The sequence below is a fragment of the Ciconia boyciana genome, chromosome 21 (genome assembly GCF_034638445.1).
Source record: "Ciconia boyciana chromosome 21, ASM3463844v1, whole genome shotgun sequence".
NCBI classification, from domain to species: Eukaryota; Metazoa; Chordata; class Aves; order Ciconiiformes; family Ciconiidae; genus Ciconia; species Ciconia boyciana.
In genome coordinates, this window is record NC_132954.1 from 1,577,085 (window position 1) to 1,595,631 (window position 18,547).

At 46.5% G+C, this 18,547-nt stretch overlaps 1 protein-coding gene across 2 annotated transcripts in view; it reads right to left on the reverse strand.

Moving 5' to 3' along the window:
• Window positions 1-18,547, reverse strand: part of HIVEP3 (HIVEP zinc finger 3) — a 276,233-nt gene that overhangs the window by 134,404 nt on the left and 123,282 nt on the right. Inside the window, exon 3 of one of the 2 annotated variants that reach the window (XM_072885469.1) lies at window positions 11,934-12,015. The gene's annotated coding sequence lies outside the window, so the exon portion shown is untranslated. Of the gene's footprint in view, window positions 1-11,933; window positions 12,016-18,547 lie in introns of those variants that run through there. The other variant, XM_072885465.1, reaches the window with a different exon arrangement.

Genomic DNA, 18,547 nt, shown 5'->3' on the forward strand with positions numbered 1-18,547 from the left:
AAATTCAGCATGAAACACAAAAGCTGCTCTCTGACACAGATATGAGAGACGCTGTATGAGAACTGCTGATGGGCAGTCACCTCCTTCCCAGGATACGTTTTACGATGTTACCTTGAACTAGAGATTTGCCGTTCCCCTTAGACACCTGCTCCTGCTCCCCTCACCTCCCATGAGGAAAGGTGGGAGACATCACCTTTTGGTGGAGACTGCCATGCAAGGTTGTGCCAGAACATGGCCATGACCCTCTTTGCCACTTCTGTGGGCTATATTAGGTTATGCAATAAAAATCTCACCTGCACACCCACAAAGGAGAACAGAGAGTCCATGGCAGGCAGGACAACCAAATAACGCCCTGCCCAGCTACTCCCAGGTCCATCCCAGGAGCCATCAGCCCATCCCAGGCCCACGTCTACAAGCCCAGAAGAGCACAGGGCACAACGGCAGGTGGAAGCCCAAATTATGGCCTCAGAGGAAGGGATGCCCTGCCTGGCTCCTCCTAGGGCTGTCCCAGGAGAGCCACAGCCTCACGGTACAGTTCTGAAACCCAGTGAGATGAGTCAACTGGAGCTCCTTTGAGATTGAGGGGGTGTGGGACACACAGGATGCAGGGGAAGGGCATTTGGGGATTGCACAAGACTTACAATAGGATGTTTAGGGAAGGAACCACAGTGGGGAAAGGAGGGATCAAGATGGTTTTGGGAGGAACATATGTGGTAAAATAGAGGGATAAGGAGACAAAAAGGGCCATCCCTGTGTAAACAGTGCTGGTCAGTATGCTTGACCAGCCATGCTCTGTGCACGATAAGTGCATTCTGTCTTATCTTCTATTAAACTTCATTTCTATTTCCCTGGGTGAGGGACTCTGTTCTGCGTGCCTATGTGTATGGGGTCTAGGTGCAGCAGCTGGGCTAGGACCAGGGGTTGGTGTGTCATCACTAGCAAACACCAAATCAGACTAGTTGGTAAGTAGGTGAAGGTCCTGGGAGCCAGCGGGGTGCGTGTCTCTCTGTACAGGCAAGACCACAAGAAAAAAATGGCTGTCAGAGGGACTGGGGTGTCCTGGCCAGCTGTTGGAGAGGGCTGTGTGTGGAGATGTTGGTGTGTGAGTGCGTCAGTACCAGCAACTGGAGTTGCTGCAGCTGAGGCTGCAGTGCTGCACAGGACTGCGGTCAACTGCAACACCTAAGCATTGAGGTTTCTTTGGTACAGTGTGCATATAGAATGGCAAAACTGTTTCGGTACCTTTGTGTCACCCATTACAACCAACAGCCCTGAGAAAGTGACATAAAAATAACTTTCTTGGTCATCCATCCAGGAGATCTGAAACCATAACCTCCTCCAGAAAGCTGTATTCTGCCACCAGCTCAGCAGTGCTAAGCTTCCTTCCCTGACTCTGTTTAGGTGTTTAAAAGACTAGCTTGGAAATTTTTCTTTTATATATATTATTTTACAGTTTCAATTCAGCAGAGAAAGCTCCTAAAATTTTCCTTCAAGGGCTTAAATCTAAGTAATTACAGGCTAGAGTCACACAGTATATGCTGGCTGGTAGAGCTCTCTTCACTGCCAGAAAAGCAGGTCAATTATAAGCAATGAACCACATTACCAGGAGAGAAAGCTGGTTTGAATTCTGGTCAATTAGTGCTAAAACTGTCTTGGAAGAGAAAGGTAAATTGAGCTAATAGAGCTATGCAGCAAGACCTACGTATCTCAGCACCAAGCACAGACAGCAAAGGCTTAATTTCTGAGATGGCAGAAATTAATGATGTTTTGGCATAAAATCAACTTCAAACCTGCAGGGTGAAGTTAGTGAGGTTCCCATCCTGTCTCTTCTCACCTCCAACTTAGGGTCTTGATTAAAAAAACATGCCTACTTAGGGAGGGTGCTGAAACACATAATTAACTTTAAGGATGTTCTTACATACTTTCCCAGACCGAGGCTCACGACAAAGTGTAAAGAGCAGCAGTATGTAAGGGCTTGCTGGACTCCTGCCATTCTCATGACTGCCACAGCCAGGGAGGAAGAGAAGGAGGAGCAAGCATGAAGCAGGCTTCCTCGGGTGCTCCTTGCAAAGGGCTGGCTTTCAAATAGCCCAGAGACCTGGGACCAGTAGCTTGAGTCAGGGGGTTTGTGGGAATCCTCTACCACCACCACCCCCCCCCCCCGCCATTTTGACTGTGGATTATTGGAAGTAACACAAGCTTCAAGGAAAAGTTTGGAAAAAGACCATTAGCTTGAAAATTTTCTTTTCTCCGGCTGGTAGATCTGCACATCACCTCCCAGAGGCCACGTCTGTAGAAAGGGAGAGCCAGGCACCTCCCAGGTCTCTGTTCACTACCGCTCAAGCAAGGCATATAAAGGTGAATTGCCCTTTCAGGGTTTATTGTCCAAGACGGCAGCAACCAGTGGGGTGCAGCAGCACAGCCAAGCCCAGAGGGATGACAGAGAGGGGAGATCGAGTAGGCAGTTCCCAGGACATAGAGGGAAAGCAGCAGGTGGAAAGCTGAAACTTTACAGCCCCGGATTGCCTCCTGCAAGCTGGGAAGGGGCTGGAGCTCCGGCACTCCTCGTGCCCTGTCCCATGTCACAACAAGAGCACAAGAAGCAGACACATGGAGCCCAGCTCTCAAGAGGCTATGCACCAGTGGCAGGGTCACTGGACTATTATTTTTAATCCCTGCCTTGCCCCTGTGTACCCAGGTATAAGGGGACATCCTTCATAGGCACATTAACACAGCTTGGTTGAGGTGGGAAGGGACTTCTGGAGATCATCTGGTCCAACCCCCTGCTCAAGCAGGGCCACCTAGAGCAGGTTGCCCAGGACTGTTATCTGACATTGAAGTGCCCCAGGGCTTCCCTGCCCCAGAGCTTGCTGGTACTGGGCAAGTCTGAGCATCATGAAGCACCCGGCATGGACGTGGAGAATCTGGTCCTAGGCATCCATCTCTGTACTACGGTATACATCGCACTGTGTTCACCAGGTGAGTGCTGCCATGCCCTCACAAACCTTCAACCTTCCACGGCTGGAGCCAGGAGAGGCTGGCATGGGTCAAACCAAGGAAAGCTTGAGATCAGAGGCAAGAAGAACATGTTGGGTCCACCGTATCCTGAAGCTGTCCCACAAACCACCACCGCCATATGAGAAGGTGCTACAGGGGCTCTAGGTCCTGGAGAGTGCCCACAGGCAGAGATGCAGGCAGCGTGGCCACGCTCTGCCCGCAGCATCACCACATCATGCCTCTGCCTCCCCTTGAAACAAAGCTCCTCTCCTTACACAGCACAGGATGGGACCCAGCCACACGCAACCTCATCAAGCATGAAATTTAATGCCCACCAGATCATGAACTGACATGACAGAAACCATCAGCAGGTCATTGCACATCACTGCATGGATTTATAGTGACATAAAGCTGATTAAGAAAGAAAGGAATCAAGGAGTAAAGCTTTGCCTGGACACAAGGTCCAGATACAGGACACCCATTTGGTTAGACAGGGTTCATCCCATTTTCCCTCTCCATGGGTTTTGCTTGGGTTAACTCTAGCACAAAGTGGGGATTGTGAAAGCCCAGGAATACTCTGAGGTTGCTGGCAGCCAGTTTTATTGGCCTGTTTGCTCCTCTAGCTTTTCTTAAAGAGCTCAAAAGCAAAACAACTGCTGCTCAGACACGCAGCAATCCACTGAGCCCCATGTTTGGCTGTTTACAGGCAAACCGCTACGAAAACACCCCGCATCGCTGGAACCTAGACACCTTTTTTTTTTTTTCTCTGCTAAATGGTATGGTGACCTTAAACGGCACGAGCAGTCTCAGAAGTGCCTCAGCTGACCTGCTGCTTATCTAAGCAGCTCCCTAATCTCCCGGTCAGAGCTGCAGGACCTGCCCGTGGACCTCGCAGCTCTGCGGACACCTCCCCCAGTCATAGGTGCCAGCACTTCAAGGACAGGTGCAAATCAGAACATAATAGTGAGTATAAAAGGAAAAAACAAATGCTTCCTTGCTGGGCTTGCACATGTAAGACTATTTCTTAAGCAGCCTTGCTTTTTTATACCTCTCACAGAACGGCTCTATGCCTAGTTTTGTTAATAATAGATGTGTCTGTCTCTTTTTTAAATGTTATTAAGATCCACTCAAAGATTTTCCTTGGCAATGAATTCCAGGGCTTAATCATGCACTGCATTAACAGGTTTAGTGTTTTTAAATGTAATATTTAATCTCATTAGAAGCCACGTGCTTTTGCATTTTCAGAGCAGGTGAAGTAACAAGACTAGCGTATCCTGTATACCTTTACAGTATGCTTATTGTATTGATCGAATTTCTGTGTATTGGATACATTGCCACTGCGATGCATCTTCAGAGTGACTCACCCTTTCTAAACGTTGCACTGATTTATAGAAATCCTTCACATCCATCTCAATTAATGCCAACAAAACCAAAAACGTCTGTTGTTCCACACTCATCTCAGTAACGCTCCCTGCATGGTTTGGGGAAAAAATGAGTTTATGCACTGACATTCTTCAAACGAATACTTCACGTTGGCTGTCGTGCTACCACAACCAGCAGATGACAAAATGCTATTGCTTCCAGATCACTGTAGTATAAACCACGCTGTCATACCAGGACTGCCCATGTCTAATAGCTTTCAGACAAGTTTTCCCCATAATGTGAGCTGGCTTAATACACATGCAGTTGGTTTTACACTGGCAAAAGGACAGTTGTACACAGGGAGAGGTTTCATGTCAGCCTCTCCCCCGTGCTGTAACACCCAAATTTTCTCATGAGCTTCCCCATCACCACAATATGACAACCAGATGTAATACTGATGAAGATTAAATATGTGCACAGATTTCAGATTTCCTCTTCTAAATGCTACTCGCTGACTTTACCTGTACATAACCAGGTGCTAGCCTCCTGTTTTTAACATTCACACTCTAGAGACTGTATTTTCTTTCTGTACCCAGAACAAATAAGAAAACAAACCTACCCACCTCACTGCTGGAAGATGTTATTTACTCACCTACTTAATTTTGCTTCTGTGCTATTATAATAAGAGAAGAAATAAGAAAACAACCAAGAAAAAAAAAGGGCATTTTGTTTATCTGTGTCAACATGAAATGGAGCTGGTAAACATCACTCTTAAAACTCAAGTATCTTTTTGAGTTTAAAAGTTACTTCATCTTCCAGGATTAAATGCATAACTGTGGTCACATGGGATTAAAGCAAATCCAAAACATTAAAAAATGCTAACTCCTTGTCTGTGAGAAGATGTATTTTTTTTCATATAAACAACATAAGAATTCAGACTAAGCTAACAACATTATAATTGCTCCTATGGCTACAGAATAGAGTTTGAAATATAATTCAAGATGACAACACATACTTGAGATATATCTTGTTAAAAGTAAAAGTCTTCAACAGCCGAGAGCTCCCATGTTATGAATGTTAACAGCAGCACATCATTTTCCACTTTAGGATTTTCACTGCGTAATACCCATGTTAGTTTAACACACACACTTGATGTGTCATATGGAGGCAAATCCATCATCCGTACACTTCTCTTAACAGCAACATTGTTCACATTGACTGGAGATGACCCATTACACACAGATAGTTTTCAAAGCTGTGGTTCATTTCTTCAAGAGGCTCACATATTGAAATGCATTAAAAATTTGTGTGCCAATCCTGGGCCTCCATTAGGCCAAACTGTCCCATTCCCCCATCAATCCTCTTTGATAGCCCGTATGTTAGCAATGGAGATCTGTAAGCATACCTCTTCCTCTGAATCTGACAGGGTATGGACATTCCTCTGTGTATTTCTGGTCATGGCATTTCTAAAATTTTCAAAGAATAATGGAGCCCTTGAGCAAGTGTAAATTGTTCTGGTACAAAATCCATGTATAGACAGAGAACTGTCTTGTTAAAATGCACATGGAAACATTTTGCAGAACATCTTTGAAAAAAATCCGACAGAGAAACAATATATCACAAAATACAATGTATTCATGAGCATGGTATGGATAAAGTGCAATTGCTGAGCTGTTGTTATTTTTTTCAAATACATGTGAGTGTATATTATTATGGATGAAAGACAATAAAATATGAGGAATGACATTTGAAAAAGAAGCTTGCCTCTCTCTGTTGGCGCAGTTTGTGGCTTCTTTGAATAGGGCTGCTTTTGTTCTTTTTGGATATATACCTTATGGAGCAGAACAACACTTTCCTAAGAAATAAATGTTTCAACCTGAATCTTCTAAACGCCTTCCATTTGAAAACTGGAACGTATAAATACCCGAGTATTAGCCTAGTAAAATCTGAAGGACTTTCAGATGAACAAGATAGGGTAAGAGTTTCACCATAGAGTCACACACAAATGTACAACTAAACCTGTGGGCTTGTTCTCTTCTGTGATGAATCTTCGCAGGAAAACAGAGAGCTGATCTTTGCTAGATTAGACTCGGAGGCACTTCACTGGCTGAGGGCCAAAAATACTGTGATTAAAAATGCTAATGTATATTTTGGGATTACTCTGTTTAACTGCTAAGACAAGTTGCCATTACAGTATCATTGGTTTAGTGCTGTAGTCAGCACCTGGCCAAATAAAAGACAACCCTTTCCATACCTAAATGCTGGAATTTGGGATCTCAGAGATGCCCAACATGAAGTCCAGGCAGGACTTGCAGCCAGAAAGATCTCACATACAATCTGATCAATTTTGAAGAACATAATCCTTTGGAATCTTTCTGAATTAATACTCATTTAAACTTGAAAACCCCTGGGACAACTTTGTACACCAGCTTCCCAAGCAACTCAATGTAGTATAGAGGAGCATCTTGAGAAAGATTCTAAAAATAGGCCCTCTGGTTACCACAGCAAAGTACCCAAACATGCATGGAAATATTTTCTTGCAAACTGAGCCTGGATTTCACTGTTTTCTACCCCATCTCCCAAGACCATAACCTGCCATAGTATGTTACAGGTACATATAAGTAAAATTCAATCTTTTCTCTGCACTGAGCTCCATCCATCCCTTAAATTCACTTTGAACCTCATTGATCACAGCTGCCTGGTGTTTCAATTCAGTCAAACAGGCCTTTTCATAGGTCTGAATGAAAAAACTATCCACAACTTCCTAATTTTGGATCTGTGAACAAACCTTGGAGCCCGGGCACTCTCCAGGAGACCGAGACAACTGACGTTAATAGCTGCACTCTACTTTTACAAATCTTCTCAGTCCTGAGACCGTGGTAAGCTTTGCAAATACCGAATAAGTATCTGGATTCCCCCATGAAAAAGGCATTACTTATTATCAGAGCAAGATTAGTCGCCTGTGAGCAATTTCTGAGGGGTGGCAGAAGAATGGTGTGTGACTGGACCAGGCTTTCAACTCCCAAATATAGGCAAGAGAACTTCGGCATCTTTGCTTGCTGTTCAGCTACAGCTCAAGAACAAGCAGCGTGCACATTTTTTAACAATTTCTGTTTCTCTGGAGATTAATGCTGCTCTCTCTGAATGACCAATCTCAGCCATGCTGGAGAGCTGTCTCTTTTGCATCTTGACCAGGACTTTGCAGTACTGGGGGACAAACAGCACCAATGACCCAACTCCAGAAGCCATGGCCCAAAAGCACATGCACTTGTTTTGGATACATTGTCCTCTTCACTTCATACCAAGCAAAAGCCATTGAAATCAAGATGACTGCAGGTGAGCAGTGAATCAGTTCTTGCAGCTCCTGAAGCCAATGGGATAATGAGCAAGACTGGAGTTAGATGGGAGGCACAGCCTTCTTCAGTCAGAGCCCATGCAGAGGTGAAGGTCAGAGCTGCAACCTCCAAGTTGACTGAGATCGTGGACCACTACCCACTTCACTGCTGGAAGATGCTCTTTACCCACCTACTTATTTTCATTGCAGTGGTCTACTAACACTTACCCAGTGAGAACTGAATGATGATCACTAGTGCCAATGCCCTACAAACTCAAAGTGGCAGGAGCTGCCAAACTGCTCTTAAAAACATGTGTTCTGGGGAAAACTGTGTAGGAAGGTGCATGGGAGGAATTCACCAGGATTAAGCTCAAAACAACACTCCAAAGGCTACAAAATTCAACCCCAGAAACTGTTACAACAAAATTTTCAGTGCTTACTTACTTAGCCTTCACACAGAATTAAAGGCAGTCCAGTAAAAACACAGCCTTATCCTGGTAAGAAATCATCCACACATTTTAATGTGCCACCTGCATATACTGCGCAAATCTACAAGGCCCTAAATATAAACAGACAGCCCTTTCCTGGCTGTTAAAATGAACACTACCTCAGCTTGTTCTCCGAGCAAGCTGAAATTATAGCTGCTTGGAGATCAGAAACATTTTAGGGTGGGACACTTTCCCACCCCACCCCCCCCTTCTTTTTACAGTGTTTGTAGTTTTATGAATAAGGCATTCATTGTGCCCAAATCCCAAAGATATCCACCTTGGAGGGAGAGCTAAAGTTAGTATTAAGTATATTCCTGAAACTGTCAGAAGAAAAGACGGCTCATGTGGGATGCTAGAGATTCGGCAGGCAAAACAACGTCCCTGAAAAGGCTGGGTCCTGTGCTGCACCTCTTGTTGGAGAGCCAATGGTTTTGCATAACACCCCACATACACACTTGTTTAGCTGTCAAAAAACTCCTGCAAAGTGCAGCAGTGTAAAGCTGTGCCAGCGCACACAAGCCTGACCAGACAGCTTCTGGGAGCAGAGTAAGCATCACGATGCAACTATGTGAGCAACGACTGCCTTGAATTTCCATTCCAGAAGACCCCAAATCACTTTAAAGGTAGTAAATATGGAGCTGACATCCCTTATTATGAAATAATAGGCAGGTCTGGATGGAGCACAACACATTTATCAGCACAAAATCAGAGGAAAAGCAAAAGAAACCTCTTCTTCACTCCAGATGATGTTAGGGAGTACATGGCCAGAGGTGCCCAACTTATGACCTGCTGCAGGAGAGAGGGACGGGTCAGACACCTTGCACGTAAAAATCCAGAGCAACTGGATAAGGAAAGCGGAGCCTCCCTGATCACCCTGGCTGGAGAGAAACTGGGTGTATATATGTGTATATATATGTACTATGTATATGTATGTACATATGTATCTATCTATATATAACCTGAGCACACCCTCCGTACCCCACCACCGAAGGGCACGACGGAAGCAGCGCTGGCAGGCAGCACGTGTGGCATATACCCCTCCTTTCCGTTCCCAACCTTTGCTTACATTTCATCTAGTCTACTCTGATTCCAAGGTTTAATAAAATTTAATCCCAGCATGTCTTGAATTAATTAATTAGATCTCGTTCCAAGCCACCGTGCCAATTTCTGCAATTACACTGTTACTCACAGAAGAGTCAGAGACCAGCTGCATCCATTCCCTTGAGCAGGAGCAGCCACAGACCAAACAGGGGTTTGTGAGCCGAGTACAATGCAGCAAAGGGGTTGATTTCAAAGCACCGTGATTTTTCTCCTCCATTATTTCCCCACTAGAAAAACTCCTGCAGGTACAAACAGTTGTACCCGTGTGTCAGGTATGAACAGTTGTATCATGAGGTCAGCCCCACTCCGCTCACAGCCCTCAGCAACAGAGCGGGAGTCCCGTACCTGCATAGTCAGTCTTTATCCATCAAAGTTGGTGAGCTGGGACTAATGCGCTACCTGGTATCACCCAACCCATGTGCATCCAACCCATGCTCCAGCATAGGCTCTTTTGACCCCATCCTTTGCTTCTGAGCTTGCTTCCCTCTTCAAATCATCTTCAGTAAAGGAATTTTTTATTCCCTGATACAAAGAAACCACAAAACTATTTTTTTCACCAGGGACAAGCTGTGGGAATTCAGGAGAAATGGGATATTTTGACAGACAGCAGCATTATTCCCTGTACTGATCTTCCCTGATAGATGATTTCCAACAAGTGTGACATCGCAACGGACAGTCCATGGAGCATCCTCAAAGTGCAACAGCTACTCAGTCTTCCCAAAATTTTTAGCTCTCTGCTCATCTTCTTCCCTGCCACAGCTAAGAGAAGAGCAATCTCAGGTGCTCAGTGGCCACAGTGACGAGCATGGCATAAACGAACAGACACGGACCACAGAACAGGAGATATTTCCCACTGCATCGTTGTCTGTTTTGCACCATTTCATGCAGTGTAATTAATTCTGATCTCAGAAGAGTCTCATCAGTTTTGTCTGCTGCCAGTGTGCTGGGCAGGGACCCTGATGAAGTGCAGTTGTTTACAAACACGTTAAAGCGTATTTAAAACCCATTGTTTCTCGCTCCAGCTGCCCAAGTACTTTTTACTCAGCTCCTGGAGTCATACCAAAAATAAAAATGACAGATTGCCAAAAAGGACAGAGTCAGAGGGGTGGATGGAGGGAGGGAGGGAGGGATGCGAAGTGGCTAGACAGCACAGCAGATGAATATATTATCCCACTGCCTCTGGGAACGGAGGTCAGAAGCCGGACCAGGCTGAAGAAACACATTGCAAGAAACACTTGCAAAATTAAAGGTCAGCGAGATAATGAGCTATAACTGCAGCTGAACAAGAAGTATTTGCTGATGGAGCCAGCTCTGAGCTCTCACTGGCATGTGGCTACCTGCTGCTCCCAGGGTGCAAAATCTGTCCCCTTCAATTAACGCTCACCGATGAGACAAAAGGCTTGGCTGTGTCGCAGCAGGGCAGCGGCTGGTGCTCTCCAGGAAGCTGTGCTCTTCCCCCGGCCGCTCTCATGTTATTTCCAGGCCAACAGCTTCTCCCCAAGAAAAGGCTGTGGCTTCTGCAGGGGCAGCACCACCGTCTTCCCCAGCCTGTCCCCGTCCCCAGCAGCTTTCCTGCTCGTGCAGGGAATGCTGCTGTGCTGCCCATCCTATGCCACCACATTTTAACTCTGAAAATAACCCATGGCTGTGGATCTGCAACGTGCCCCCAGCTCTGTGAACCTGGCTGCAGACAGCAGCAAGCTGCCGTGGGTCGTGCATCCCTACAGATAAAGCTGTACGCTCTAAAGCAGGGAACAGACAAACCCATTTTTCACTCAAGGAATGTGTTAATCTGTCTCATATCAGCCAAGTGACTCCCAGCCCTTAAAATCCACCCAACATGGGTGCCAGACCCTGGGTTGAGCCTCTACAACATGCTGGTGGCCAGTGTCAATACCCAGCAGCACAGCACCTTCTTATGGAGGGTTCTCCAAAAGCTCCATGAACAGTATTTTATTTCCACAAACTTCCGCAAAGTTGGGCAAGCAGCATCCCTAAGGAGGGTAACACTTCATCAGTAAATAAAGCAACTTCATGAATGTTGCAAGGGAAAAATGCATGGCTGCAAGGGACAGGGAGAGCAGGGAAGGGAGGGTTGGATTTGGGTACCTGCTGGTCACGTCACTCAGCTACAAGGGGAAAGACCCAATAGTAGCTTCTGTTTCTGCATATTTTATATTAGGCAGCTGCTGGATAAAAAGCCAGAAAGAAAACCACAGCAGCAGGAGAGGCGACCTCCACCCTAGCGCTGCAATCCACATCTACCAGGTTCAGAAAATTACAGCAAGCACCTGTACAGGAGCACAGGCTGCTCTGGCTGGACAGCTACAAATAAAATCAGCAGCACACTGTAGGCAGAAATAAAATAAAAACCAAGATCGGCAACCTGGATCAGTCCTTGCCCCTCAAAACAGCTTTTTAAATCCTCAGTCACCATACGTCTGCTCTAGGAATTACAAACCCCTGTGACCACGTCACCTCGGAGGGCATAAAACCTGCAGAAACCCTGGCAGACAGTGAGCCTCCCATCACAATGTCAGGCAGCATGGGCACAGGCTCAAGCCCCAAAGCACCATGGCCACGGGCTCTGTGGTCTCCCACGCTTCCCAAATCACTGGAACAGGCACCAAAGCGATGGCTGAGCCTCTTACCTGTCAACAAGCCGCTACAGGTTCATCTCTCTGATGCTTCAAGGAGACTCAGGTGTTCATACGGTGACCTGGGAAAGGGAGCCTGGGGTAGAAAACATGAGACCTTAATGTAATGAGGCAGTTTTAAATTTATGCCATTTATACCCCAGTCACGGTCACATCCTCTCCAACTGTGGTAGCAGCTCAGATATTTTTCTCCTTGCTCCCATCAAGACATTAGGGCTTTTCCTTACTCGCCCTTTCACTCCTTATCTGCAATCCCTTCTGCCACTGTTTTGGCCTAATCTTTTATGCATTTTTCTCTATGTTGTCCTCTTCTCACATGGGGCCTGGACATGAAAGCAAATAATTTTTGAAGAGTATCATTGCAGAGATTTTTCTTTACATGTGAAATGATTCATTTCTAGATGTACAAAGACAAGGCACAGGAGACTGGCTGGTGATGGGCTTTCTAGTTCTCCTAAAATCAGAACCTGAATGCAAACTGGACCCCATCCTGACTACTTCAGAGGTGGAAAATAAACATGAGCACTGCCCCGGGCTCCCTGCATGCCCAGCCCTGTCCCTGCCCCAGCCTGCAGCAGGATGAGCTGCTCTGGGCACAGCTGGGGACTGATTGTTCACTTCCAACGTCAGGACTGGTGGGGCTAAGCCTTAATAGAAACTAAAAATCACAACGGGTTAGGGGAAGGTACCCAGGAAAAAAAATGTTCAAAAGGCTGAGATTGGCTTAAAGCAGAGCTCAAGAAGAAAGTTATCCATAATGCATCTGGATGCAGGAAAAAAAGGAAACGTGAGGAAGCTGCTGTTGAGCAGCGCTAACGAAAGCGCCTTCAGCCCCACAGGCAGCAGCCCCATGCATGTGGACAGCTGCAGCAATGACCGCAGGCAGCATCCCCATGGTGGCGTGGAGCATCCTCAGTGGCCAACGGTGGCCAGGCACCCAAGCAAGCACAAAAGGAGCAATTGCAGCCTGCAAAACAGCAGCATGCAGGGGAAAAAAAAAGCAGCTTTGCTCTTGCATGACTCCTTTTAGCTGGAGATTTCTGGGTACTTTATAGACAACCATTAATTCTCACAATCTCAGACAAGCAAGCAAGTGATTAGCCTCATTTCACTGATGTGGAAACTGAGGCAGGGAGGGCTGCACTGATGCCAAAGAAGAGCACACGTGGTTCCTATGATCTGCCCTCAGTACCACACTTCTTCCAGGTCCTTCAGATACACCCATCCATGGTTACTCTTATTGTTTCTTTAAATTAATTTTTCTCATTACACAGGAGGAAATAACTATAGACAGGTCAGACTCTGAGGATTTAATGGAACTAACACTGTTAGGCCATCCAGCAATTCTTCATAACATCTTCCCCACCATGCCTTCCTCTGCCAACAATTAGACTAGATAATTTTAAATTTGTATCCTTATTAATGGGTTCTCCTGAAAGCATGTTGGTACACGCATATAGATGCAGAGCTAGTATGAGGTTACCGAAAACTCCGTACAATGTTATTGCAAAAGTGCATACGCACAAATAAATGTAATAGCAGAACAGGGCTGAATATGAACAGTGAGAATACTTTAAATCATTGTGAACAAAAGGCTAAAGGCACTGGTGAAGATATAACACCCTACTCAATAATGCCAAACAAAGAAAAAAACTTGTATATGTTAATCTTGCAACTGTCTTACAGGAAAATGTTGTTTTAATTTAACAAGGGTGAAAGACCAAAAAGGGCTACAAAATCAGTTTAACAACCCATAGAGGTTGTGAGTAAATGTTGGTTTTAGCATCAGAACACAGCACCATGGACATGGCTCAATTAATTCCCAAAGCACGTGCAATAAACAAACATCCCATTTTCTGCTAAATTCTGTTAAGAGACTTTGTTGTCCTTTTCTCAAACATGAATTTACCTAAGGTTTTGCAGAGATCTATAAAGTCCCAGGTCAGATCTCCGTCGTGTTCTGCACCTGCCCCCACGCTGCTCCCGGAGAGCCAGCAGCATTCATAAAACACCAGAAAACACTCATTGCTCTTTCATTCGACACATATAAAACTCCATGCCAGTAAATACAAAGATGGCTCACGGGTGCTCAGTGATATTATGGAGCTCCATATACCTGCCAACTTCCAGAAGGGAAACAAGGAGACATCTACGCCCGTCCCCCTGCTATGGCCAGGCACTGCTGCCATGAGTGCACGTGAAAATCTGCCAAGCTCTGCTGATCTGGAAGGATCCCACCCTGCATTATTTCTACACAGTCCTCAGCCTGTATTTCTGCTGTTTTCTTTCCTTCTTTCCCTTTTCTTTCCTCTGAGTAGCAGCATCCAGCAAGGGGGACAGTGGGTGACCCCGATCATCATCCAGGAGAAGACAGACAGGTCCATCTCTCCATCTCTTCTCCCCCTTGGTTGGCATTACCCCTTTCTCACCCCCCCCCAGAAGTATAGGAATTACATAGCAGGCTGCCAGATTGGTGGAGCAAGTGAGGATTGAGTGCTCCCCGGGATGGGAGAGGGTGAGGAAGGAGCTGTACTAGGAGGGGGATCTCATCCTCTAGTGCATCTTCACCTGGGAGCTGCAGCCCTACAGGGATGAGTCCCTCCTGCTCACCAGGATTAGCCTGAACAGGGTGCCGGAGACCAGTCAGATGGGCCAAAGGGTGATGGTCCCCACACTAAGCCCCTTGCAACTGTCCCTTTGTCCCAAAGGCCTCCTGATATACGCAGTGATATCATGACATTTGCTTTGACAGCAGCATCATGAAGCATGCTGCAGGGCTCAGCAGTCCATGCTGAGATGCAACACTCGGCCCCAAATCAGCTCACTCCAAACCCAAAAGCTGTAGTGCCATGTTCATGCAGCACTGTCTTGGCAAGTCCTCCCTCCCCAGAAGCAGGAACATGTAGACCAGGCAAAGAAACAAGCTAACGTCACCATAATTGCTTCCAGCCCCCTAACGAGCCGGTTCAGCCCTTGGTCCATGACACCGTGCTGCACCATGCAGACATGTCCTCTGCATGACAGTTTTGCAGCCTGTGCAGCCAAGATAACGATCCCAACTCCTCTCCCACAGGTGAGCTGAGATCAGGGGGTTGCAAGCACTGCAGTTGGGGTGATGCGTTCCCATGCTCTGCTTCTTCCTTCCCCCTGGTGCTTCCTTCTCCCTGCCACTTCTCTCCCCCAGTATAACCTCCCCTGCTCACTCAGCGGTGACAACCCTCAGCCCAATCCGGGCTTTGCTGGCCCCGATACCGGAGCGCACGTGCTGCCTGCACTGCCGTGGGCCATGGCACAGCACAATGTAACCAGCTGCAGCTGCTGAACTGGGGTCCCTGGTCCCCCTGCTCCATCCTTCTGGTGACCAATGCATTTAATTATGTGTCCGTGAGCACACGTGCGGGCTCCTGCAGGCTCTGCTCAGGGAACGCATGGAAAATCTGGCTCTAATACAGTGTTGCTCTATTTTACCTTCTTTATTGCTTGAAAAACATTTGGCCGTTGCTGGAGAGAGCCAGGCTAGACGCATACATTACAGGGTGCTCCAGAAATAGCACACGCTGGCTTGCACAATTTTGCAGCTAAAAAGCTTCCTTTCAGCTCAGCACCCTGTCCCTGTCTGTGGAGCAGCTCTGGAGAAGGCAGGCCAGGGCTCTGGAGCCTACAGCTTGGGATGAATCATTGCAGGAAGGTTTCATGACTTTGAACGCAGGTGAACAAAGCATGAGTGGGTTTGATTTCCTCTGCCTCGCTGCCAGCTCCTGTGTATCTTATGCAAAGTGTTTAATGAGCTAATTTGTACATTGGAGAAGAAGTTGTACGTCAAAGCTGGGTTTAGCTTTGGCCTGGCAAATGGAGCTGTCTATGAGGACAAGTCTCCTACAAGCGCTGCCGTGCCAGCACATCACAGTGCCTACCTCGAAGGAAGGTCAGTCTGCAGAACCAGCACAGTTCAAGGCTTTTCTCTGGAAGCCCACACTTTGAGCAAAATACAACAGGTTTCTGGTGATACAGGCCATCCCCAATCCATAAAATAAGTATAATTTGTAGTTTGAGTTGGATTCAGGCTGGTGATCTCTGGATGAAAAGGTCTTTATTTTCTCAGGTAGGTTCCGAGGTCTCCAGTCAGCCATGAGAGGTAAGGGCACATGTTGGAAAATCAAACCGATTTCTGGAATAGTGCATGTTTACATCAAATTCCAACCTTTTTGGGACCCCATCTCTGACAAAGCATCCCCCACAGTTGTACAGACACTGTTCAGCACAGTCCATAATCAAGCATTAAGTCTCAAGTGCTAACAGGAGACCACCATCACCTACAAAACATGACCATGAAACACCTACTAGCATCCCCGTCCACGTCTGCAGACAGCATTTTGCAACATAAATGCACTGGAAGTGCTGAAATCATTGAAGAGCCCTCATACAAATTAAAAAGCATGATACCAGGAGGTATAAACGAGCTACTTGGTATTGAACATATGCATCACATTCCCACATTCCCATTCCTGAGGCAGAGCTGTGAGCAAGGGGACACCAAATCATGCCATATTAGGTCCTGGGCTCTGTTCTGAGCTCTGCCCCAAGTGACCTTCTGCAGCCTCTGTGTCACCTCATTTATGGTGCGATGGAGAAGAGTGACACCCACCCCTGCATGTCAGGATGCAGACCCAGCAGCAGGCTGGGTCACAAACTGCACAGGAAGACCAAGAGCTGCCTACGAGGGGAAACCAGAACTCCCCCCCTCTGTCAGGGCTCATTTTATGGGCAAAGGCTCGCTTTCAAACACATGCAAGATGAAGCCCAGCCCACAAGGGCTATCACACGCATGCATATCCTGCGAAATACATGCTGTCTGGTAGCTGTGCCTCTCCTGCTTTCCCCTTTCCCTGCAAGAAACCCCCCTTTTTTCTGTCTTCCAGACAACACTGTTCAGTGTCCCCATCACTTAGAGAAAAAGGGAAAAATATAGAGTATTGGTATTGAGCCTGCTACAGGAGACAAATGCCATTGCCTAGATATAAGTGCCTTAGCCAGAGTCTGCAGCTATACGGAAGGGCTCATACGGGCTCTTTGTTGTTCACATCCCCTGTTCTCCCCAGTATCTGATTGCTGTCTTTCAGGTTACAGCATTAGTTTGGATCACGTTGGGTCATAATCTTCATCTGTGATTTGTGATTTGTTGCTGCCTGGTGACACCAGTGGCTTTACTGGTGGCATTATAAAACTGTGATGTTCTGGGGACACCAAAAACAGCATTTACATTTCAGCCTTTACTGCCATGAACTGGCTGGGCTGTTTCAAACACCAGAGCAGGAGACAGAGCCCTGTGTGCTCTCTTTTCCTACTAAGGCATTACAGACTCTTTTTACGTAATTAGCCGAGACATTTTGCCTAGCATACTTGATTTAGTGCTTTTTTTAGGGAGGGAAAAAAAAAAGACTGAAGGCAGCTGTTTGCCTCCTGGGTTGCAGCAAAACTTAGGTGCTTTGCAACCTGGAAAACAGAGTCCAACATTTTTTAAAAGTCCTGGGTGGTTGTTATAGCAACATATGCACGTGTGTATGTGTGTGCATGTAAAATAGACTCAAACCCAGGTTGTCACGGGCAACACGAGTCAGCTTTGAAGTCACACCAAACTTGCTGTCTTGCCTGGTGTCATCTGAAAGCAACAGCCAGCACCAAGAAGGATGGGAGCTGGGAAATATCTCAATATCTCACTGCTGGTGCCAGTCACTAGCTGAGAGCTCAGTGCCGTCTCGCAGCTGATTCAGCTCCTTAAGAAGAGGGTAATTTTCTTTATCCTGTTTGCTTCCTCCTCCCTTGCAGGCTGCCACAGCACCTTAACCCAGCTGGGTAAGACAAGCTCATGGCTCCCTCCCAAACAGATGGCTGCAAGGAAGGTCCAAAAATAATCTAACCCATTTGCCTGCAAGTTTTGAGCCTGCTTTGCTGATTGGCAGACCCTCTGGAGACCACCAGAAGAAGCAGATGGTCAAGACATGAGATCAGAGCTGGAGATGGAGATGTCAATCAATAGGTTGGAGTGCCAGGCTCCAGGATGTGGTGTGGAGCAGGCAGCTACAGCAGCGCTGAGCAAGCAAAGGTGCACTGTCCCAGAAGAACAGGTATTTGAGTAATAGGGCTAGCTGCAAAGTCTGTTTTTTGCTTTAAAAAAAATAAAATAAAAAGAAATCACAGCCTTGTCATGCTGCAAGAGTCAGCCCTTATATTGTTCCACCCCTGGAAGGATGTGCTGAGCCTCTGTCAATCCCCCCATCAAACTCTCAAACAGAAGTAGGCCAAAAAAAAGAAGTGAAAGAACCACTGTACAGCCGTTGTAGAAATAGGAGTGGGGCAAAATCACAGGAAATCACAATAGTTGTAATGCCTCTGGTGGTAGGCTCTGTAATGAGATTGCTGGGTAAAAAAATGATTCAGCATATCTTTTTGGATGTTGCGTACCGGTACCCTGGATCAGAGCATCAAAAACAGGGCAGCAGCAAAATTATCTCCTTCATCTCTTTACACAGGTTTTTGGCAAAATGTCTCAGGGCAATGCTATTCCACAGCATCCATCCACTATTCCACAGTGTTCATCTCTGCACAGG